General features: G+C 47.9%; 1 protein-coding gene across 4 annotated transcripts in view; it reads right to left on the bottom strand.

The window, feature by feature from the left end:
• The window catches only part of HLCS (holocarboxylase synthetase), a 167,506-nt gene extending 157,977 nt beyond the window's left edge, over positions 1-9,529 (bottom strand). For 2 of the 4 annotated variants that reach the window (XM_053657920.1, XM_053657919.1), the window contains exon 1: positions 9,332-9,529. The gene's annotated coding sequence lies outside the window, so the exon portion shown is untranslated. Of the gene's footprint in view, positions 1-4,401; positions 4,483-9,331 lie in introns of those variants that run through there. The other 2 variants (XM_053657918.1, XM_037127211.2) reach the window with 2 other exon arrangements.
• Between the last annotated feature and the right edge of the window lie 14,848 nt (positions 9,530-24,377).

Below are 24,377 nucleotides of genomic sequence, written 5' to 3'. Positions count from 1 at the left end.
GATCACTTTAGGAAGCATGGTACACTCACTAGCTAGCAACTAAAGACCACCTCAGTTACCCATCAGAATGACTGGTTGTCTCCAAGAAAAGCCTGCCCAGACTCAAAGTCTCCAGTCCCCTGCCCTCAGGAGGCATGTGATGGAAGTGATGGTTTGGGAGTAAGGTGTTGGTGGCCGCTCTGCCTGGTTTCAGGAATTGTAACTCTACCCTCCATGGCTAAGGACGAGCGAGTGACCTCCGGAATGGGAGCCACAGGAGACAAAGGCTTATCTCTGGCAGCAAACGCTGCCTCAGTTTCCTCCCCCTGCCCCTAAAGCACGGTCAGAAGTCAGTGACGGGTAAGACCCCTCACAGAGACAGGGGCAACCTAAGCCAGACACGATCACTTGGGAGGCCATCATGGAAGGATTCAGGGAGCTGTGACAAAAAGGGAGTAAAGGGACCCTTGCCCTCCAAGTTATGTGACATAGCCCGAGTCCCCATGTTCTCTGGGAAAAGCGCTTCCTGGCTCTGACGCCCTTAAGCCTGAATACCTGATGGGGAGAGGTGCAGCTCCCTGCCTGGCTAGAACGTGTCCTGGGGAAAAATCTGGCACCCCAAAGACTTGCTGATAAACCTGTGAAATCTGCTCTGCTACTAAGAGTGTTTTCATTCATATGTTAAGGGTTCGAGCAGGAAACCCTAAAACTCTGTTCCTGACAGACACTGACTCAGACTTAGCCCTCAGGTTTCTTTGAAATGTTACCTACTGTTTGATCCTTGCCACCCTGTATTCCTGTGTATCACAACCCAATAAAAGCCCCTGGAGGAAGGGGCTCCAGGCCTTTTTCCTCTGAGAAACTGGCCACCTCTTCTCCCCAAGCAGATCATGTCTTGGTAGTGTTTACTTTCATCCGTGGGGGACGGGGGGACTTGAGGGCAAAGTCGTCCCTGCAGTAAGGCAGAGTCTAAACCAAAAGAATGTCAGTCCCCTAAAGGAAGCTGGTGTGTCCCACATTAAACAGACGACAGCTCGTCCCCAGAGGAAGTCTATCACAGTGACATTAGCTCTGAACTTGGGGAGCATTCAGCATGCTGATCAGTTCAGTGGCCAGAGCTGAGAGGGATAGTTTGTTTTTGAAATAAAATCCCAATTTTATAGGAAATGATGGATAACTATAATTGTAAAGAGTCCATTTTTAGCAGTTAAGATGGTCTTTGTTTTATAAACAAGAACCGGTTCCCTCCACAAGTGTTAGACTGCTAAACCAGTTTGCCAATTAAAAATGATGTTCAGAGAGTCCACTGTCTCAAGAGAGACCATCTGTCTAAAAAGGTGCTCTCTAAAAAAACGTAATTGAAATACATATTTAATTGGAGTCAGGAGATTTTTGTTGGCAAAAACTATAAAATGCGAAGAGCTTTGAATACTCAGTAATCGATGCTACGTGTGTTTACTAGTCAGAAAATGTCCATGTGATCCTATGTGCAGTTAAAAGTTAAGTGAATTCAACTATTTTAAAACAACAATCCCTTTTCTTATTGGTTTATACTCAAAAGGAAAATGCAGTTTTTGACAGAGAAATAAGCTACTGGCTTGGGCTGTGATCAGGGCCTCAAAGAGGAAAAGAAGTTGTCATTTTAAATCTTGCTGATCAGCAAATGCCAGGGCCCTTGTGAAGGCAGCGCTCAAACCAGCCACCTCTACCCTGGGTCAGAGATGGACTTTGGAGTCCCAGTGTTTAAAGACATTTTTTCCAAATAGGAAAATTTTATATTAAATGTCTTAAATGTTCGTAAATAATTCCTTCTAATTATATAATGTAGCTTAGAAATTTATTATTTTAATTGCATTTTATTTCTATAAACTTTTGTTATTGTCCTAATGTTATTCTTTTTGGAAGTTTTATATTTATCAAAAGGACTCAAAGTTCTATGCCAGAGTTGTCTGTAATTCAAAATACAAATAATAGCCGTGGCTGGTGTGGCTCAATAGATTGAGTGCCAGCCTGCAAACCAAAGGTTTGCCGGTTTGATTCCCATTCAGGGCATACGCCTGGGTTGCGGACTATGTCCCCAGTTGGGAGCGCCTGAGAGGCAACCACATATTGCTGTTTCTCTCCCTCTCTTTCTCCCTCCCTTCCCCTCTCTCTAAAAATGATAAATAAAATCTTTACAAAACATACAGATAATAGTAAAGACAAGATGTAAATTTTTACCTAAGAATTAAAAGATTCTTTTACATAAAACTTTAGGAGCCTATATGTAATGTGTCATTATTTCTTAATTACATGCAATGCCAAGATAATGGCTATCTCCCTGAACTCTTGGCAATAAAAGATAAAGCTACTGGCTGGTAAACATTAAAATAATGCTAACTGGAAGAACCAGGTGAATTTATTCACTGTAAATCTTGGTGTAATAATATGTAGCATAAAGTTGGTAAGAAAATGTTGCATAGTAATAAAAGAAGATCTAAGTTTTAAGATAGGATTGAGTCTAGTTAAAATGTGTGTGCTAACTGTGTAAAATGTATACATTCTGATATCAGAAAGTAAAGGACAGGCAGAGCCTGTTAGCTGGGCTACACAGCACACATGTGAGTCTTCGGTGGCAGCAGAGACTCCGATGAAATGAAACTGACTCAGAACATTGTGGACTGAGTTCAAAGTGGACCTGCGAGTGGGACCCTCCTCCCGCCTCCTCCAAAAAGTCGGTATCTGGAGGGAGCAGGGGACTGCTTACTAAATTCTTCCATCTTCTCAGAACTTAAAACTATTGGCCTTTATTTATTTTAAAGATTTTATTTATTTATTTATTTTTAGGGAAAGGGGAAGGGAGGAGCAGAGAGAAACATCAATGTGTAGTTGCCTCTTGTGCCTGGGGACCCAGCCTGCAATCCAGGCACATGCCCTGACTGAGAATCCAACCAGTAACCCTTTCGTTCAGGGCCAGTGCTCAATCCACCGAGCCACAGCAGCCAGGGAAAACTGCCAGCTTTTAGAATACAGTACTCTCAAGTTGAAAACAAAATGAAGTATTGGAACCAAGCCCTCCCCCACGTGAATATCTGAAGAGCTGGGCAGAGTGACAGACAGGGTCACTGCATGTCCTCCCTGGGACACTGAGAACCACGGACCTGCACGGAACATCTTGACCTTCCTCCAGTTGCTTTAGTGCTCACACTAACAGTGTATTGTTTTGGAACAATCATATTGTCAGATCAGTCAAAACAGAATCCTATTTTGTTAATCAAAATCAAGGAATACATAGAAATTAAAACCTCCATGGGAATCTGTATAAACCCACTGGGTGGACAAAGACTGCCATCTAAGTCCCTAGGGGTGTAGCTTCCAGCCTTGCAGCTCGAAATCTAACCAGTTCCGGTTCTCATCCCTCCCATCGTTCTGTATCATTTGCTTGCCGGCCATTGCCTGGCATCCCTGCCAGTCAGGGAAACGGAAACCCATCTATGTAGAGAGCATTTGAGAGCTTGCTCTCCAGCCTATGGCATCGCTTTGGCTCCAGTAAACTGTTATAAAAATTTCTCTTAAAGAAAGAAAGAAACCAATCTAAATACTGAGATGGGTGGCAGCGGGGAGGGGGGTGGTGCTGTTAGTATTGAGATGTGGCTACAGACACAAAGTGCAAACGCACCAAACGGGGCAACCCAGGAAACTGAAATAATGGGAAGCTGCCGCCCTCCCCCAGGACCTGAGCCCCGAGGAGCCGGGGTCACCTGGTGAGAGCTGGAACCTCCCAGATCCATGGAGACCCAGCCAGACCCACAGAGAAGGGGGAAACTCCTGGGTTTCTCCATTCCCTTGGCCTTCTACTGTCCCTGGGCTGCACTTTGTTGAAGTTAAACAGGAGAAGAGCCTCAAAGAGACTACTTCCCCGTCCATCACTGCAGAGGAGGAAAGTGGCAGGGGTGTCTGCATCTGAGGAAGGACAGGCCAGTGGCCAGCCCCTGCCTGCTCCGAAATGCTTCCCTTGAACAGTTCTTCCCAGATCCATTCTCTGTTTCTATTCCTACGGTACAGGCTGAATTGTGTCTCCCCAGAAATATGTGAATGCTGAAACCCTAACCCCCAATACCTCCATATGTGAGTGTACGTGGTAAGATGAGGCCCTACAGTGGCTTCAACCCACTTGTGAGAGATCAGGACTGGCGGGGAAGATGCAGGGAAAAAACGGCCATCTACAAGGCAGGGAGGGAGGCCTCAGAAGAGACCAGCCCTGCTGACACTTCCTGTTGGACCTCCGGCTTCCAGACTGAGGAAATGAGCCGCTTCGTCTGTGGTGCCTGGCTGGGGGCCCGAGCAAACCAGCGCATCCTGGTTCCCCGTGGCGCCTTCTCTGCCCCTCTCTCTCCTTTCAACTGTCCGGCATGAGGAGCCTTCCCCCGCTCCTGCCCTCACCTCTTCTCCACGGAGGTTCCACTTGCCACTGGGTTTCGGTGACCACCGCTCTGGGCACAATGCGCTGATGCTCACTGCCAGCTCCGGCCTCTCCCAGCATCCAACGCCACCGCCATCCCTTCCGTATCTATTTGTTTGAATATTCTGTTGGTATCTCAGAAGCAATGTGCGTAGAACTGAATGCATTTTTCTCTCACAAATTACCTCTTTATTCTGATTTCTCTCTGTTGAGAACATCACATTCTCCTTTCCACCCAGCCCTAGAACAGTCTCCCTGGAGCATCAGCTTCTCTCCAACCCACATCCTGTTTATTTCCGTTGATGGTACCTCCACACAATCTTGAGTCTCAGTTTTTCCTCACCCCCTCTCTGCAGTCATTGGAACCAGCGTGGCGGCCACCAGGGTCCTGCAGGCTTCTCATTTCCCACTGCTCTGCTTACTCCAGCACCTTTTGCACTCGAGTCTCCGAAGTGCGCCTGTGATCCATCACGCCCTTTCTCCAACCCTTCAGTACCTGCCTCTGCCCACCACGAAGCCCAGGAGGTCTTCCCTGGCCTTCAAGAGCTTCCATCGCACCCACCTCGCCTGGTCACCTGTAAGGACCATCCATCCATTCATTTATTCATTCCACTTGTCTGCACGCCAAGCACTGTGCTAATCGCTATGTACATTCTTCCATGTGACCCTCTCATTAACAGCAGGGTAGCTATTGTCCCTACATGGCACAGGAGAAAACTGAATTTAGAGCAATTGAGTGACTTGCTTGAGATCCCACAACTAGGTCGGGAAAACTGGGAGCTGAATTTATGTCTTTCTGGCTCCAAGGTCCTTCACTATGTAAGCTAGGCACCTGAGAACAAAGAATGCCCTATGAGCAAGAAAAATAAACTGAAATAAAACTCAGGGTCCAAGGGGGGATGGTGGCAGAAGGTTCAGGGTGTACCACTGCCAGCCTTGAGGACAGCCTTCTGTGTTCCAGATCAGACGGGCTGGGATTGCCCAGGAGTGGACACACCCAAAGGGCCGCAGCTGGGATTTCATGGAGAACACCAGAGCAAACAGCTTGCTCTAAAAACGCACAAAAAGAGAGCTACGATCCACTTTCTGTACAACGGAATGTCACTGATTTATTACTGTTTTAAGGGCCCTCAAATATGGGAAAAGTCCAAAGTTAAAAATTACAGAGTCAAGCCTTGGATGGTGTGGCTCAGTGGATTGAGCACTGGCCTGCGAACCAAAGGGTCGCTGGTTTGGCTCCCGGTTGGGGCACATGCCTGAGTTGCAGGCCAGGTCCCCGTTGGCCTGCGAGAGGCAACCAATCGATGTTTCTCTCTCTCTCTCCCCCCACTCTCTATCTCTCCCTCCCTTCCCTTCTCTCTGAAAATAAATAAAATCTTTAAAGAAATAAAAAAATTAGAGTCAAAATGTCACACAGGAGCACACAATACAATATACAGATGACACAGACTTGTACACTTGTACACAGATTTTATCAACAACCACACCCATAAATTCAATAAAAATTTTTAAAAAGAAAAAAATGCAATATGATACCCTGGATTGGACCCTGGAACAGGAAACTGCTGGAATCCGAGGGCTGCAGCCCGGTTAACACCGTGTCGGGCTGGTGACCATGGATTCTTTCCGTCCATCCACGGTTGTGTGAGCACCAGAGGGAGCTGGGTGAAGGACCTCTGTACTGTTTTTGCAATTCTTTTGTAAGCCTAACATGATTTCAAAGTAAAAAGCTATACAAATTAGAGGCTGACCTTCTACTGAATTTCATAGGCATCCCTCCCGGGCCTGTCCTTAACTGGCCACTCGGTCTCCAGCATATCACTTCATCTCTCTGGGTCCCAGTTCTTCAACTGTCTGAAAAAGGAGAGCCGCCAACCAGATCATCTCCACTGCGCCTTCGAGCTCTGAAATCCCAAGATCCCGATACACTACAGTGTGAGGCGCTTCACAAGCATTTCATTTTCAGCAATGTCTTATTCTCCTTCAAGTCCCTGACGTATTAAGCACGTTGTAGGTGCTTAATAAAAGTTTCAGAAACTGGCTTATTCATCCATTTGTAAAGTAAGGTAACACATAGCTTCTACTCAGTTGGCCAGTAAAGACAGAAGTGCTCACAAAACATCCTTCATTGAGAGCAAATATAGCTTCACCCAGCAGCGGGGAGGGTCCCTCAGATCCCAGGCAGAATCTGTTCCTGGCAGGGGCAGGGGAGTCACCTCTGTGCGCAGCGTCCTGCCGCTCAGACAGGACCTCCAGGGGCCTGCAGCAGCGATCGGACAACCACACACACACAGAGCCTCAGTCTCCTCGAGGAAAGGGAAGTGAACTGTGAGCAGGTGAGCCCTGCTTGTTCTGAGTACAGTGTTGTCTTCCCGGCGACCCTGCTCCATGTCCTGATCTCAGGCCTCACTTTTAAAGGGCCAGTCAGTCATGGAGGTCAAATGAGTGAATGTGGAAACTGTCTACAACCTTTACAACCAAAACAAGAGAAAAACATTAGCAAACTGCACACACCCCAACCCCCACCCCACACGAAATGTGACCGGGCATAAGGACGGATAAGGACAGGATACGTTCTGAGAGATGTCCAGGTGACTTCACAGTCGTGCAGACACTCTGCACGCCCTGGCACAGACCAGACGCGTGGCCTGCCACACGGCTGGCAGCTCATTGCTCCCTCCCAGGCCTGCACATCCCCGCACAAAACAACAGGAGACTAGACCAGACACGAGAAGATGGTGCGGCCGAGGGATGCAGCAAACATGAGATATAGGAGGCTGCTGCTGGCGCATCATGGCATACTGTCTACAGCAAACTTTTATTTTATTTATTTATCTTCAGAGGGGAAGAGAAGGAGAGAGGAAGAGAAATATCAATGTGTGGTTGCCTCTCGTGCGTCCCCTGCCGGAAACTGGCCTGCAACCCAGGCATGTGCCCTGACTGGGAATGGAACCACGATCCTCTGGTTCACAGGCCCGCACCACTCAATCCACTGAGCTACACCAGCCAGGGCTACAGCAAACTTTTTTTATACGCAGGTAAAGAACGTAAAATAACAATGAAAAGTCTAATGCAGTAAATGCACAAACCAGCCACAGTCACTATGATCATTATCAAGTTCTCTGTACTGCACGTAATTGTGTGTGCTGTGCCTTCGTAGGATGGCAGCACAGTAGGTCTGTTTTCTCCAGCATCACCTCAGACACCTGAGTGATGTCCTGACCACTGCCACGTCACTAGGCTGTCACTAAGCTATGGGAAGTTTTAAGCTCCATTGTAACGTTATGGGACCACCACCACACAGGCCCTCCATCAAGGACGAGCCATCCTTACGTGCCGATGGAGGAACAGCCCACCTGCACCAAGTCAACAGAACGGAGGGCAAGGCCGTTTCACCCTCACGAGGGCTTTCAGGAGGGCAGCATTGCCTCCCTTCAGCACCACGGGAAGCTCAGGCCCTGAGGCCCACACCACACAGGGGTCCCTTCCAACAGAGGACGACACCTTTCTCGGGCTCGGAAAAGCACGTCTGCCTGGAAATTTTCCTCCGCTTGTCAGTCCCCGTGCCTGAAGTCTCCACCCCCAAAATACTCCTTTGGGTGAAGTCATCTCCCAAGGGAAGCAGATTGAAACTGAAGTCAGTGTGTGGAGTCCGGGGCCCCTGCTTTTAATGACCTTTGTCACATTGGTTAGAAAATTCAGAGCAGGGCCCCGCGTGTGTAGGACAGCAGATAGAAATATTCAGCTGTGTCAAAACTTGCAGCCCCAAGAGCTGCTGGGTAGAATCCTGGACAGAGCATGTCTGGGGCAAGAAAGACCACAGGGACACACAGAAGGCTATCAAGGGACAACTGGAGAAAGGAAGGGACTGAAAGTGTGCAAAGCAGCCTGCGTTACCCGAAGCACACGGGAGGATAACTGTGGAAGAGCAGACCCAGCCACAGGTTGCAAGCCCCGCGGTCACGTCCAGTGCACTGGCCTCCTCTCCTCCCGGCTGAAAGCACCGTGAAATGGGGCAGGGGATCACGTGACAACTGGGTTTTTCTCTCCCCCTCAACCAACCTGAAAACTTTTTCTCTTAGGAACGGACACTTTCCATGCTTAGGAAGAGACACTCACAGCTTGAGGGAAACAAAAAGTCATACCTATTATTGTAAACCTTTGCTAAGTGGGAATTCCATGGGTCCGGACAGAAGGCGGGTGCAAAGAATCGGTGGGAGAACCGAGGCGGCAGTACAGCCCGGTGCGTTCCCAACTCACGGCTCTGCTTCCTCCCTGTCACCCCAAAGGTCTCTAGTCTCCAGGAACCGGTCCAGTGAAGCGGCGGTGCCCCCTGTTGACGTCCCTCGCCTTGCAGGTCAAACCGTGATTTTTAAAGTGTTTATGCAACCACCTCCCTGCTTAGCGCCAACAGCACCGCAGGCTGTTTACAACCAACAGTAAGTCTGGTGGGATAGGAAGAGAAACCAAGAAGAAGCAACTCAGTAACCACAGGGCCAAGTGTGTTCAGTGTTTACCAAACGGTCGAGCCGTAGGTAGAGCAAGAGCGCTCTCCTGGGGACGCCAAGAGCAGAAAGACCATGCCGCCGACCTGGGACTGCTCCAGGCGGCCCACTTTCTCTGACATTTCGGCCCTGGAGAGACGACTGCGCCCAGCCCCGACTCAGACATCTTAAATAAGAGGGGTGGGGGCGGGGGGAACCTCCGGATGAGCGCGCCGTGATGAAACTATTCCTTTCTAGAAATAACTGCCCTGGTGGGGGTGGATAAACGTTGGGTTCAGGGGCGGGCCACCCGACTCTCTCGTGGGAAACCCACCGAGCGGCGTGCGCCTGCGCCACCGCGGAGACTCGGCCCGGCACCTCCGCCCTCGCGCCTGGCGGCGAGACGGTCACCCCGCGCTGCACGTACCTGTGGGCCGAGCCCCGGGCACCCGGACCCCACCACCGCGCTCCAGGTCTCCGAGCCTCCCGGCACCACAGCTGCGCCCGCACCCAGTGGGCGGCCGCCTCCGAAATGCACCCGAAGGGGGCGGGGTGTTGCCGCGAGGGACTGATCAGGTGGCAGCGAGGGCGTGAGAAACGGGCCCTGGGAATGGCCGGATCTGGAGCTCCCTCCGTGGGGCCTCCTGCGGGGTAACGACCCCAGACTCTGACCCCGCCCCAGGCCGCTGCGCCGCTGGCCACACCGGCGCGGACGCCTGGCTCGGCCGGGCACCCCCTCCGCTGCCCGGAACGCTGCCTCCGCCGGCCCCGGCGTCCGACGACCCGTCCTTTGCCTCTTGGCCTGAAATGTCAGAATGTCACCTCCTCGGGAGGCACGGCCTGACCAGGCGAAGCCCCCTCCCAAGTCTTCTGCTGCAACTCGTCCATCTTGTCATTGTTGGTGTTTGTGCCACGTGCCTGCCTTTCCTAGTCACACACACGCCTACACACGCTCACACACACTCACACACAGGGGCGGGAGCTGCATCTGTCTATTCCAGGCACAGAGTGAAAGTGGCCCAAGAATTTGCTCAATGAGAGAGAAAAGAAACCAAATCGGGCTGCTCCCCGAGGGACGTTTGCTGAAGGGGGTGCAGCGCATGGGCGTGAACTGTTACTCCTTTCACGACACGAGGAACGAACTCCTTCCTCCGCGAAGGACACCACCAGATCCCCAAAGCGCCCCGAGAAGTCTTTGTTCTGCCGTCTGGGCTCTGAGGCCTTCCCGTTCCGCACAGCACTTTCGAGCAAGGACGCGACGCTCCCCCCTCTGTTTGGGGGACAGGGGATTCATGACTCTCCGCTGGGGCCCAGACCAACCCATGGTGTCCGTTAGAATACTCCCCCAAAGACTAGGGGGGGGAATGAAAACACCAAGCATTTTCGGGAACGAAATGCCGTCCTGGGACAAGAGCTTATGGATGGTCCTTGAAGTAACTCCAGGCCAAAGAAAACCCCAAGTTGCTTTGACTGGTGTAATTCAGTGGATCGAGCTGGGGCCTGAGAACCAGAGAATCGTGGTTCGATTCCCAGTCAGGGCACATGCCTGGGTTGCAGGGCAGTTCCCAGCAGGGGACACAGGAGAGGCAAACATACATTGATATTTCTCTCCCTTTCTCCTTCCCTTCCCCTCTAAAGATAAATAAATAAAATCTTAAAAAAAAAAAAAAAAACTCAAGCTGAGGCTTCCCACCACTGCTGAGGTTTCTGTTGAGTCAGTGAGGAAAATTCAGGGGTGAGCATAAGCCACGTCTTTAATAACCTGGTTTCTGAGGGGCACAAAGCCTTCCACGTTTTGGGTGCATTTGGGTGTGCCGGGACCTGTTTAGCCCTCCTCCTGTGGTCGGGCCCTCCCCGTGTCCTCTCATAACACTGAAGTGGACGGGCAACCTACACCAAATGCTTCATCCGTCCTCCCGACAGCGGTCCGAAATGCATTCCTGCACTCCCGTGAGTGCGGTTACTGGGTCCGAGCACATGAACCCTTCTAAGACTTACGTTAAAACATAGGGCCAAACGTCATCTCTCAAACTTGCATAATTTTACCTTCTAGTAGAGGGTGGGGGGACTACTTTTGCATACCCTTGTCAATATCAAGTGCTACAAGATTTTTAAATCTTTGCTATTTTGGTTAATGAAAAATGGTACCTACCTTTAAAAGATTAGTTTCTTCCTGTCCTTTCAAGTTACTAAAAAATTATTTTTAAAGGCTGTTTTACAGGTCATTTGTGTTTCTTCATCTATGAATTATTCATTGTCATTTTTCAGTTTTGGTGTTAGTATTTTCCTTCATGATTGTACGGGTTCTTCATATATTAAGGATAAATACTAAAGATATCAGCCTAGGGTATTAGTCCCAAGGCTGTGATATTCTTGGCATATATTTTTCTAGTTTATCATTTGTTTTTAAGCTTCATTTAAGATGATTTTTGTACACCATTTAAATATTTTGATTATATAAAACCTCTGTTTTTTTCTTTCATGACTTTTACCATGGATTTTATGTTTAGAAAGTATTCCCCAATTTCCCAAACAACAACTAGGGCCTCGTACTTATAATTTTCAAATGGTTATATTTCAGAATAGTTATCATCTTGAAGGCCTCTTCCAATTCTAAAATGTATAGCTTTCTGGTTTTATCTACATTGCTGTTTTTATTTTTTTAAAGATTTAATTTATTTATCTTTAGAGGGGAAGGGAAGGAGAAAGGGAGAGAAATATCAATGTATGGTTGCCTCTCGTGCATCACCTGCTGGGAATTGGCCTGCAACCCAAGCATGTGCCCTGACTGGGAATCGAACCATGATCCTTTGGTTCACAAGCCTGTGCTCCATCAACTGAGCTACACCACCCAGGATTACATTGCTGTTTTTAAATATAACATACAAAAACAGTAGATACCAGAGAATTTTTTTAAAAACCTAACATATTATACAATACAGTCAATAGAATTTCTGTAACCTGGATGTAGGTACAAAATCTAGTAATAAAACGAACACCGTGTACCTAAGCCTCAACTTGAGAACTAGAATATTGCCAATATTTCTGCATTCCTTATGTATTCTATCCCCTTGGCTCTGTTGAAGGGTGAGAAAGTGAAGAGTGCATAATAAAAACTTGCTTTAGACTTAGGCGGGAAACCCCACCCAGCTAGGCAGCAGAAGATTTGAAAATGTTACCCCAGGGCATGACTTGACCAAGCCCCAGAACCAATCACCAACTAGAGCACGAGCTGATCTTGAGCTCTGCGGGCCAATCCGTAATAAGACCACGTGCCCTGGTATAGCCCTGAGCCAATTGCTAACCGCCACCTCTCGCTTCTGCAAAACTGCTTGCTTGCTCCGCTCCTATAAAAACCCTAGCTTGTAAGCGTTAGGCGTGACTCTTATTTGCAGCTATTTTGGCACCCGTGTTTCTGGAGACACGCCGAGAGTTCGCCCCTGCGCAGGTAAAACTTTGAAACTTTGGCCAATAAACCATCTTTGACTACCCGACAGTCTCCGACCCTTCTTGCTCGCAAGGACTGGATGTAACAGCTCCCCATTCTCAATTTTATATTTATCATCCCTTTGCTTTAAAAAAAATCTTAAATACACATGAATGCCCCCTTCACAGTAAATTGTTTCACTTTTTAGCTTTATAAAAATAATATGATTCAATAACTAAACCTCTTAGTTTACTTATTGATAGATGAGTGGATAAAAAAGTTGTGGCACATATATACAATGAAATATTACTTGGCCGTAAAAAAAGAATGAAATCTTACCATTTGTGACAGTATGGTTGGACTTAGAGGCTATTATGCTTAAGTGAAATAAGACAGGGAAAGACAAATACTATGGGATTTAACTTATATGTGGAACATAAAGAACAAAATTAATGAACAAAAAGTAAACTTCTGAGCCCTGCATTTTTTCTAGGCAACATTTAGTGGAAAATTCACACACAGAACTGTACAAAGCTGCTGTAATGCACTTCACCGCTGCATAGCACTCTATTGTATGGCTCTTCCACAGTTTGATTAACCGTTGTTTTCCTGATGACACTGGACAATTTCCATTTTCCTCTGACAGACAATGCTGCCCTGAACATCCCCTTCTTGTCTCCAGGGCCCACGGACAGGTACCTCCTGGGTATGGACCTAGAGAGGAATTACTGAGCCAAGTTCGGTGTTAAAAGATAATACTAAACCATTTTCCAAAATAGTTATATCACTTTACATTCCCATTACCAGTGGGTTTTTTTTCTACTTGTTTTCAATGTCTTTTAAGCCACTTTTTCTTTTAAATTTTAGATTTACACTTATTTTCACAACTGACTCAGAGAATGATGAGGTTCTGGAATCCAAAATATCACCTTGTGGTTGTTCATCAGGAAAATCCTCTAGAGGCAACGAGCCAGCTAAACGCAAGTCCCTTACTGCCCAACGTCTAAATTTAGGTCCTAGAACAACGTAGGGGTGGGACTATCGGGAAAAGGCCGCTGTGAGCCAGGTGGGGGCGTTGCCCTGGTAACACGAGACAGTGCTTTGCACGCGGCTTGTGCAGCTGCTCTCGGGACCTCCTGCTATTTCTAGGTCTGTGCTCCCACGTCCCATGCAACCTTCCGTTTAAATCAGCCACTGTTGCCCCGGTGAACTAGTCCTCTCTTGTACAGGCCATGAAAACACTTGCACTCTTCGATTTGGTCTTCATCATTATGGGCATTTATCCCAAAATGGTAACACAGGAAGAAAAATTATGTTTGTGAAGATGTGGATAGTAACATTGTTTATAAGTGGGATTTTGTTAATCAAAAATTGAAAGTCTGCAGCAAAGGGACTACAGTACATAAATTGTGGTATATCCACTTAGTGGTACGGGTATAACAGACTTTTTGTTTCTCTCCTGAACCACGTGAGACTGAGTTTCAGAAATCATGACTGCTCACCCCTGAGTGTGTCAGGGTGTATTTCCTAAGAACAGAACATCCTCTTACATAAACACAGTGCAGTGACCAAATTCAGACAGTTAGCTGGGATCCAATCAGTGCTAATAATATCTATTCTTCAGTCCAGGTTCACATTTGGCCGATTGTCCCAAAATCATCATTCAGAGCAACATTACTTTTCCCAGTTCCAAGTCACATGTCATGAGTTGCCGTGTCTGTTTATTCCCGTTTTTCTCTTTCATGACCTTGACATTTGTCAAGAGTCAGGCCCATTATTTTTTAGTTTGTCCCTCAACTTGAGCTCGATTGCCAAGTAAGTGATCCACTTCAGGTTATGAATTTTGGGCACATGATGTCAGTTCATCCCCACTGGTGTGCCGGCTTCGATCACATGGTTAAGGTGGTGTGCACTAGTGTTTGTACTATGTAGCTACCTTGTTCGCCTTGGTAGTTAACAGTCTGCGGAGGACACTCTGAGACGTGGAATAGCTCGTTCCCCAACAAACTTGCAACCAGCAGTTTTAGCATCCATTCAGTATGGCGACTTGTCGAACTCTATTGTTCCTTCAGCATTCGTTAGTTGCATTCTAGCGCAAAGAAGAGCTGTCCTTTGACCTCTATTTATGTATTTGTAAGTTTATTTGTCTTTTAGCATCACTCTGGATGCATGGATTCTTTTTTATTCGATATGCTCATTCATTAATGCAATACTCCTTCCAATGCTCAAATTGTTCCACATTCGCCATTGGAAGCCCTGTCCAGCTGCCTGTGTCCTCCTGACCCATCCCCATCTTCTTTGACCACTGCCTTGCTTTCAGGTGACACAACCTGTTCCCAGCTCTTCTCTCACTTTCCCTGCCCCTCTCTGAATGAGCCATTTCTCCCGGGAGCTCCGGAGAATGATATTTAGAAACCAAGACATGGATATGAGCAATGCTCATGGACATCGGGGTGCCTTGCCCAGAAGCCCTCAGCAGACAGGCCCAGGATTTGGAAGGGCTCTTGCCTTCCCTGTGTCCACATTTGTATCACCTTTGTATCACCGTCTCCCCCAGACAGCACTCTGCCTCCCCACAATATCCTTGTAATTGCTCATTTGCTTAATCCCACAGCACACACAAAATACTCAGAATTGCTACTCCAGATCACTACCAATTAAATAAAGTCCAAAATTTCTTTGTAAGTTTTTTGTTTTGCTTGTTTATATACACGTTATACAAAAGAGCCGTGTTCAAAAGTAACTTGGATTTACTTTTTTGTCCTGTGGGTAATTTACTATACAGTTTAATTCACTTATTTGCTTCCTTTTGTATGTGATTTTAGGTTTCTCTTCCCAATCTTTGTTGATTGAATTTTATTTTTTTGAATATTAAAACATTTACATGCTTCTTGAACTCAAAACTACCATAAATGGCCTGGTTTGAATAAGTATTTTCATCTCTCAGACTTCCGGCATATTCCCAGCCACCCACCATAGGTAACCAACTTGTTAGTTTTTAGTTTATTCTTTCTGAGTTTTTTTCCCCCAAAATTAAGCAGACACAAATATTTCACTGTTACACACACAAAAAAATAGCATCATATGCGTACTTGTGTATTTACCTTTTTCAATTATCAATATATCCTAAAAATCACCCCATACCAACTCATAAAGGTCTTCCTCACTTTTTTTTTACAACTGCATAGTATTCCATAGTGTGGCTGTACCAGATTTTTCAACCCGTTGTCCGTGTATTGGCACTGAGGTTGTTCCCAAAACTGTGTCACTGCAAACAATGTTGAAATAAGTAACCTTGTACATATATCTATACTTTCATGTTGGTGTAGGTGTTTCCTGAGGGCGAGTTCCTGGCTGTAATCAAGAAGTCAAAGGGTAAATATGTACGAAGTTTTGTTGGATATTGCCAAGTGCCCTCTACAGTTGCACCATGTTGCATTCCCGCCAGCAACGTATCAGAGTGTCCTATGGCTTTGACTTTCTGCAAATTGTAGAGGTTAAAAGTGATTGATCAGTTATGTGCATGTCTCTATCGTGAAAGTAAATGAACATTTGTTTAAGAGGCAGTTTTACACCATTTTTTGCAGATTGTTTATTCATGTCTTTTGCCTTTTTAAAATTGAATTTTCAATCTTTGGTTCCCTCAACTTGCCAGTCCTTTATTTTCGTAGGCTTTTGTTTGCTTTGCCATAGAGTTTTTGTTTTTCAATGTGCTCAAACGTAGCAATCTTTATTTTTCCTTTACATCTGGATTTTGGATTATTATAAAGCCTTTTCCCACACCCAGCTTTTGGATTCTGCCGCGTTTTCTGGCCGCGGATGAGCTGGTGCTGCTATCTGGCCTAGCACCTGATCCTGGGACCGGTGGCCTGCGAACGTGCACAACCCCGGCTCTGCTAGCGCTCCAGGCCGCGCGTGCGCACTGACCAGCGTGCCGAGCCGCCCGGGGAACCGCGGGGAGGAGCGAGGGCGGTGGCGCTGCGGACACACGAGTCCCGTTCGCGGCCTTTCCGGAAACCCCGCCCCCTCCTGGCCCGCCGGAGCGGGTCTCCGGGCCTTTCCCGGCGCCGCCCGGCGGCTCTGCTCAACAGCACGGCCCTCCCTCGGGCGGCGATCCCGGTCTCCACCTTGTTCCGTGAAGCCCCGACCTAATTACTCCTCCGCGGGGGGCAGAATGGGGTGCGCGCGGCGTCCGCGGTTGTCCCCGCCGCGCACTGCGCCCCCTCGCGGCTGGCTGGGCCTCCGCGGGGCTGGGGCCGCGGGGCCGCCGGGGAGCGCTCGCGCACAGCCTCGGACGCCAGACCCCACTCTCGGAGGGGAAAGCAAGCCGTTCCATCCTTCCCTTCCACCAGCCTTCCCTCCCCTACGCGCCCCGGAGACCTTTTTTTAACCCTCCCTCATGCAGCCCCCCAGCCTCTGCCCCCTTTCCTCCAACCTTACAGATACGTATCTCCAGATGCTCAGTAAAAATAGGGGCGCTCCGCTTTCCCCTCGGGTTTTTCCTCCTGACACCGAACACGTGGTGTCTTTTCCAACAGCCGCAACCAGTTCCCCAGTTCCCTGCCTCCCCTTCAGACCCCAGCTGCAAACGGGTTGCCCAGGCTCCCCGCATTTCTGCCCAGCCCACTGCAACTCACGGGTGTCCACACGCCACCCCTCAGGTTTGAGAACTCCCTAGAGCTCTCGCCGGATTCGGGACAGCGCTTCACTTAACTGCTATCGGTTTGCAAATGGAAGAAGGCGCAGAAGAGGGCCGGGGCGGTGGCAGAGCTACCTGGTCCTCTGCAAGGACCCCGCCCCGACAGCACCAAACTCTGACCCCTTTGCTCACAAGGTTTTCACGGCTGGGGAAGGGGAGCTGAAAGTTCCAGCCTAGTCGCTTAGTTGGCTCTCCTGGCTACCAGCCCACATCCTGTAGCGAAGTGGGAGCACAATTATCACCTCGTTAGCTTAATTAAACTCAGATACGACTGAAAGGGACTCGTTATGAATAACAAAGACCTGTTATCACTCAGAAAATTCTCAGGGTTTTCGGAGCTGTGTGCCAGGAACTGGGGGCAAAGGCCGAATATGTATTTTTTGTAACACCGCACTTCTTCACACCCCAAACCCCACTACACAATCGTGGGAAAACATCAAATAAATTCCAATACAAGAACGTTCTATAAAATACCTGACCTCAAAACCGTCAAGGTCATTCAAAACAAGGGGAATTTGAGAACTCACAGCCAAGAGGAGCTTAAGGAGTTGGTGGAATGTAACGTGGTGTGTGGACGGGATCCTGGAACAGAAGGACATTAGGGAAGAATGGAAGAAGTCTGAAAAAAAACGAAGCGCAGTTAATAATAGTGAACCAGTATGAGTTTATTAGTTGCCACAATTATACCATACTGATGTGAGACACTAAACGGGTTTGTAACAAACTATCTTGCAAACTGTTTGTAAATCTAAAACTATTCTGAAGTTTATTTTTTTAATATTTTAATAAAGGCCCTCAATGTTTAATACCCACCTTCTCTAGAAGGCAGAGAGAATTTGTAAATGACCACTTTGTTGTTCTATTTATGGTCAGTGGGCTGACAGGCGGGGAGGAAAATCCTAAAATGGGAACGTTGATGTTCCGTGTGATACAACAGACGCGACAAGTGTGTGAGGATGAAACCCCGCCCCCACCCCCACCCCCACCCCACTTCCGTCAAGGTGTAAAGGAAGTGACACTGACCTCAAGCAGACCGAGGACACACGAGGGTTCAGAATGAGAAGAAGTGGGGAGACCCCTGGCTGGTGTAGCTCAGAGCATTGAGCACTGGCCTGCAAATCAAAGGTTTGCCAGTTCAATTCCCACTCAGGGCACATGCCTATGTTGTGGGCAAAGAAGTGGAGTGAGATTTCTTGCAGGAGAGCCCTGCTCTTGCTGTGAGGTTTCATCCACTGGTCCCTCCTCTTTTCAGAAGCCCAGAGAGCTTATGCAGTTGGGGGACCCTGTGGTTATGGGTCTGACATCACCTAGGAAACCCAAAGAAGATACAGGCTCACCACCTGCGTTGGTAGCCAGGCGAGTCCTTGAATCAGCTGTGGCCTGTGGAGGAGGGAGCGGGGAGATGGCCTTGGATCATTGAGGGTGCTGTCCAAAAAGCTGCCCGGCACAGAGGAGCAATGCTGGCTTTCTAGGGCTGAAGAAATGGCAAGTTAATTCCCCCGGTCTAGTCGCATTCACTAGAATCAGGAAATCTGCAGACAAGAAGTGTTCAAGGTGGAAATCTCCAAAGAACCCCCTGAAATCCCCATGTAACATGGACAGCAATAGCCAGCCCTGAAAGCAGGTCAGACCTATCCCTTCCTCCTACCTCTCCCACTCAGAGTGGAGACAGAGCCAGCGGGGTGGGGGAGGGCGGGTAGAGGCCAATGGACAGGGCACCAAGGAGGTCCGCAGAGAGCAGAACCTCCAACCACACCCCCTTCCTGCAGGCATGGCCTTGGAATGGAGCTTGAGGACTGATTCATAATTACGGTTGACCACACCAGTTTCTGAACTGAGAATGACCTATTGAATTAAGAGGACCCTAACATTGTCTCTTACATAAAGTGAGCAGAAAAGTTTTGGACCAATGTTATGGGCTGAATTGCAGTGCCCTCTGAAAGGATATTTTGAACTCTTAACTGCCAGCACCTTACAATGTGACCTTATTTGGAAATGGGGTGACTGTAGATGTAATTAGTTGAGATGAGGTCACCCTGGAGAAGAGTAGACCCTGATGCACTATGACTGGTGTCGTCATAAGAAGAAGCCATGTGAAGACACACAGAGGGGGAGCTCCCTCTGTGTCTGGTGTGGCAAACCACCTGAGATGGGAAGGGCTACCCCCACCAAGGCTTCAGAGGCAGCGTGACTCTGCACCCCCCTGCATTTTGCACTTCTAAGTGCCGGAACTGTGAGGTAGTCAAATCCTGTTTTAAGTTATCCAGTATGCGGTACTTTGTTACAGAAGCCCTGGGACACTAATACGGATGAAAGTAATTCCCGCTACACACATGTTAGAGAGACAGTGGAAAATGAAGTCGTGTGCATCGTGTAGCTCCTGAGCAATGCAGACAACATACCAATTACTCCTCCTGTGCTGTAAATCCCTCTAGTCCGACAGGCCCCTGGCACGGGGGCCCAGGCCTGTAGGAGGAAGCAAGGAAAGGGGAACTGCACAGCGAAAACCTCAGGTGCCCCTTCCAGGAACTCACCTTGCAGACAGTCATACATGTGCAAAATGGCGTGTGTACTTACAAGGTTTTCCACTGAGGCACTGTTTGTAATACAGTATTGTGCCTCCTGTCATCTGCCGTTTTGCTTTTCACGGTTTCAGTTACCTGCAGTCAACCTCCATCCAAAGATATTAAACGGAAAAGTCCAGAAAGAAACAACTCATGTGTTTCAAATTGTGTACTCTACTGGGTAGCGTGATGAACTCTCTCACCCTCCCGCTCCCTCGAGTCCAGGACGGGGTTCATGCCCTCGCCCAGCGTCCACACAATGAAGCTGCCCTCCGCCAGTGAGTCCCTCGGGACCCAGCTGGCTCATCGGACCCACTGTGTGGCGTCGCAGAGCTTCTGTTCACATAACCTTTGTTTGACTTAATGACAGCCCCGCGGTGACAGAGCAGTGATGCTGGCCATTTGGAGGCACCAGAGGGCGGCTATCAAGTGTTCCCCTTCGGTGAAGAGGTAAAGACCATAACAGGTGAAGGGAAAAGATAATTTATTTAGGGTTCGCTGCGAGCCATGGTTTCAGGCAGCCTGTGGAGGGCTTGGAATGTACCCCTAGTGGCTCATGGGGACCACTGTCAGAGGAAGCCACCTACATGTCCATCAGGTAGGGGCAGTTATAGAAGTGTGGGTATTCTGCACACTGAACACTTCACAGCTATTACAAATAAAAGGATAAATATGCTCTCCATGTGTTAATAAAGAAACAGAAATATCTGGAACATAGTATGTTCCTTTTGTGTAAAAGGCAGGGGTCTAATAAGAAAATGTAGCTGTACCTGCTTATATTTGCATTAAAAACCCTTAAGCAAGCACAGAAAGCCTTTGGACACAGGAAGGGGTGAGAAGGGGACTTCTTATTGTCAATTTTTTTTATCCTCACCAAAAGACATTTTTGTCATTGCTTTTAGAGGAGGGGAAGGGGGACAGAGAGAAACATCAACTTGAAAGAGAAATTTTGGTCAGTTGCCTCCTGTATGTGTCCCCACCTGGAACTGAACCTGCAGCCTAGGCATGTGCCCTGACCGGGAATCAAACCCACAAACCGTTTGGTTATGGGACGACACTCCAACCAACTGAGCCACACTGGCTGGGTCTCACTCTGTCACTTTTTATGCTGTGTTATCTTTGAGCTATGTGAACACGTGACCATCGACTAATAAAATTAAATGGAAAGTGACTAAGGAGAACATCCCAATACTGGGTTTTCCGGAGTGAGGAGGTGGTCGGGTATGGGGACTCTGCTCGGCTGAACGGGGAGGAATCGATCAGAGAATTATCGGATGTCTTGAACCAGGAGTGGCATCTTGCAGCAGTGCTAGTCTGGATCGGAGACAGATGTGGTGTCACTATCCAGGCGTGACATGGTGAGGGCTGGGCCAGTAGTGGCAACGAAGCTGGAGACAGAGGTTTTCAAGAAAGAGGTAAAAAGAAAAATCCCTGGCCCCAGCTTGGTAGCAGTGGGTCAGAGCATCACCCTGATGCACCAAGGCGGTGGTTTGACCCCTCCCTGGTCAGGGCACATGAGAGAATGGACTGATGAATGCAAAAAAAGTGGAACAACAAAAATTGATATCTATTTTCCCTCTCTAAAATCAATAAAAATAAATTTAAAAAAGTTAGAAAATAAAAGGCATTTGTTGAGTGTCATTTATGTACCAGACACCTGTTCTGGATAGCTAAGGGTGAAATGAGGCCTTGGACTAGAAACAGTCAAGGTCATTTTCCAGGAATGTAAGGGGAGGCAGACTCATGCGGTTCCGGACAGACAGCCCCGGAGGAGTCTGGGGCCGGCAGTGGTAATAGAAGCCCTGTATTCTTTCGCCGGGGCTGCCACACGAAAGCACCACAAACGGAATGACTTCAACAACAGGAGTTTCCTTCCTCAGGATTTGGAGGCAGGTCTGGTCGCTGCTGCCCAGGGCCCTTCTTCCTTGACTCGGAGGTGGCCAATTTCTCCCTCTGGGTGGGCCAGGGTCCTAATCTCTTCTTCCAAGGGCACAGCCATTTGGGATTACTGCCCACCCTGATGATCTCATCTGACTTCTTTAAAAATCCTGAATCCATATATAGTTACATTTCGAGGTACTGGGGATTGAGGCTTGCACATATGAATTTGGAGGGGACACTATTGAGCCCATAACAAGCCCCCCTTTTTAAATGTTTTTTCTTTATTGAATTGAGAGAGAGTAAAACAGCAATTTGCTGTTCTGCTTATTTATGCATTCATTGGTTGATTCTTTTTTCTTTTTTAATTTTTATTTTATTGATTATGCCATTAAAGTTGTTCTATTCCCCCCCTTCATTCCCCTCCACCCTGCACCACCCCACCCCTACCATCCCCCCCCTTTAGTTTATGTCTCAAGTTCTTTGGATTCTGTATTTCCCATACTATTCTTGCCCTCCCCCTATCTATTTTCTACCTACCGTCTATGCTACTTATTTTCTGTACCTTCTCCCCCCATCTCCTTTTCCCACTCCCCTGTTGCTAATCCTTCATGTGATCTTCATTTCTATGGTTCTGCTCCTGATCTAGCTGTCCTTTTAGCTTGCTTTTGTTTTAGATGTGGTTGTTAATAACTGTGTTTGCTGTTCTTTCACTGTTCATCTTTTTTATCTTCTTTTTCTTAGATAAGTCCCTTTAAATTTCGTATAATAAGGGCTTGGTGATGATGAACTCCTTGAATTTGGTCTTATCTGAGAAGCACTTTATCTGTCCTTCCATTCTAAATGAAAGCTTTGCTGGATAGAGCAATCTTGGATGTAGGTCTTTGGATTTCATGACTTGTAATACTTCTTTCCAGCCCCTTCTTGCCTGTAAGGTCTCTTTTGAGAAATCCACTGACAGTGTGATGGGAACTCCTTTGTAGGTGACTGTCCCCTTAGCTCTTGCTGCTTCTAGGATTCTCTCCTTCATTTTAATCTTGGCTAATGTAATTATGATGTGCCTTGGTGTGTTCCTTCTTGGGTCCAACTTCTTTGGGACTCTCTGAGCTTCCTGGATTTCCTGGAAGTCTATTTCCTTTGCCAGATTGGAGAAATTCTCCTTTATTATTTGTTCAAATAAGTTTTCCACTGGTGGCTATTCCTTTCCCCCTTCTGGTACCCCTATAATTCAGATGTTGGAACATTTAAAGATGTCCTGAAGGTTCCTAAGCCTCTCCTCATTTTTTTGAATTCTTGTTTCTTCATTCTTTTCTATTTGGTCATTTTTATCCTCCTTCTGGTCCACTCCTTTGATTTGAGTCCCAGTTTCCTTTCCATTGCTATTGGTTTCCTGTGTATTTCCCTTCATTTCAATTAGTTTAGCCTTCATATGTTCCTCTAATTTGTGACTAAAATCAACCAGTTCTGTGAGCATCCTGATCACCAGTGTTTTGAACTGTGCATCTGAAAGTTTTGCTATTTCTTCGTCACTTAGATTTATGGGCTCTGGGGCTTTGAGATCTTCTTGAGCCATTTTTGGTCTGTTCGTGCCCATTAAGTATGAGGAGTGGAGCCTTAGGGGCAGGGTGGGCGGGGCCTCCGGGGCGGGGTCGCTGGGTTGTGACGCTATATGTGGGGGCGGGGTCAGAGCCGGAAAATAGTGGCCCCCTCTGCTGCCTCTCGCTGCTGGGACCTGCTGGGTCGTGTCTCACCGCCCACTTTCTCGCTGGTCTATCTTCGCAAGAATGCACGACCACAGTCAACCCGCCACCCTGCGCCCTCACTAGGTCCTCCGGTCACTCACCGGGTCCGCCCGTTGCAACCCCACGCCTGGGATCCACGCACCTGAGTCCGTCTGACCGAGTTTTTCTGTGCAACCCCGCTCTGCCAGCTGCTGGCTTCGCCCCTCTTACCGGTCAGGCTGAAGAATTCGTTGTTATCGGATTTCCAAAAAGTTCAATTTTCTGTGTTCTGGCTGTGTGTTCTGTTGCTAATATTTTGTTGTCTCTAAACTTGGTTGTGTGAGAAAGCACGGCGTCTGCACCTATGCCTCCATCTTGGCGGAAGTCCCTGGTTGATTCTTGTATGTGCTGTGACCGGGGCTTGAACCGCAACCTGGAGTATTGAGACAATGCTTTAACCAGCTGAGGTACCCGGCCAGGGCTCCCCTTTCACGGGGAGCTGGCTGCACAGCACAGGGCCATCCCTGCCACCCACTGCAGACCGAACAAGAAGAGCCCGTCAAGTTGGGCTCAGAGGAGCTGTGAGGCTCTCAGGTATCAACGGTATGGCCCCCACCCGGAAAGACAGGCCAGGTGCAGCTGGGGTGGGGCTGGTTTCCCTGTGGAATCCTGGGGAGTGGAGCCAAGTGAGGTGGGCAGGTCCCCGGAGACCCTGGATGAGCCCAGGAGCGAGTGTGTAGTCAGGGGTGTCCCGCACGCAGCCCAGGATGGCTATGGATGTGGCCTAACACAAAATCGTAAATTTACTTAAAACCTTATGAGGGTTTTTTGTGTGATTGCAATGTATTTAATGTGTGGCCCAAGACAACTCTTCTTCTAGTGTGGCCCAGAGATGCTAAAAGGTTGAACACCCCTGGAAATTATTCTAGTTCCATTTCCAATGTGCGGGGCTGTTCCCCCAGCACCAAGCAGTTCTCAGACGTCAGCTGAGTTTCTGACAACTCAGCTCAACCTAGAAATAGCAAAAAATCCTCTTCAGAGACTGAGATTGTCTTTGCCAATAATTATTTAACACAAATTCACTGGAGGAATTATAATAATTTCACAACCCAATAAAATACAGGATAATGTCTCTTAAGAAGCCAATAAAGAAATGCTCCAAACCAATGATAGATTAATTACAC

The sequence above is a fragment of the Artibeus jamaicensis genome, unplaced genomic scaffold (genome assembly GCF_021234435.1).
Source record: "Artibeus jamaicensis isolate MK-2021 breed Jamaican fruit bat unplaced genomic scaffold, CSHL_Jam_final scaffold_474, whole genome shotgun sequence".
Lineage (NCBI taxonomy): Eukaryota > Metazoa > Chordata > Mammalia > Chiroptera > Phyllostomidae > Artibeus > Artibeus jamaicensis.
The sequence above is the reverse complement of the archived record's forward strand: the minus strand, read 5'-3'. Positions and strand labels throughout refer to the sequence as shown.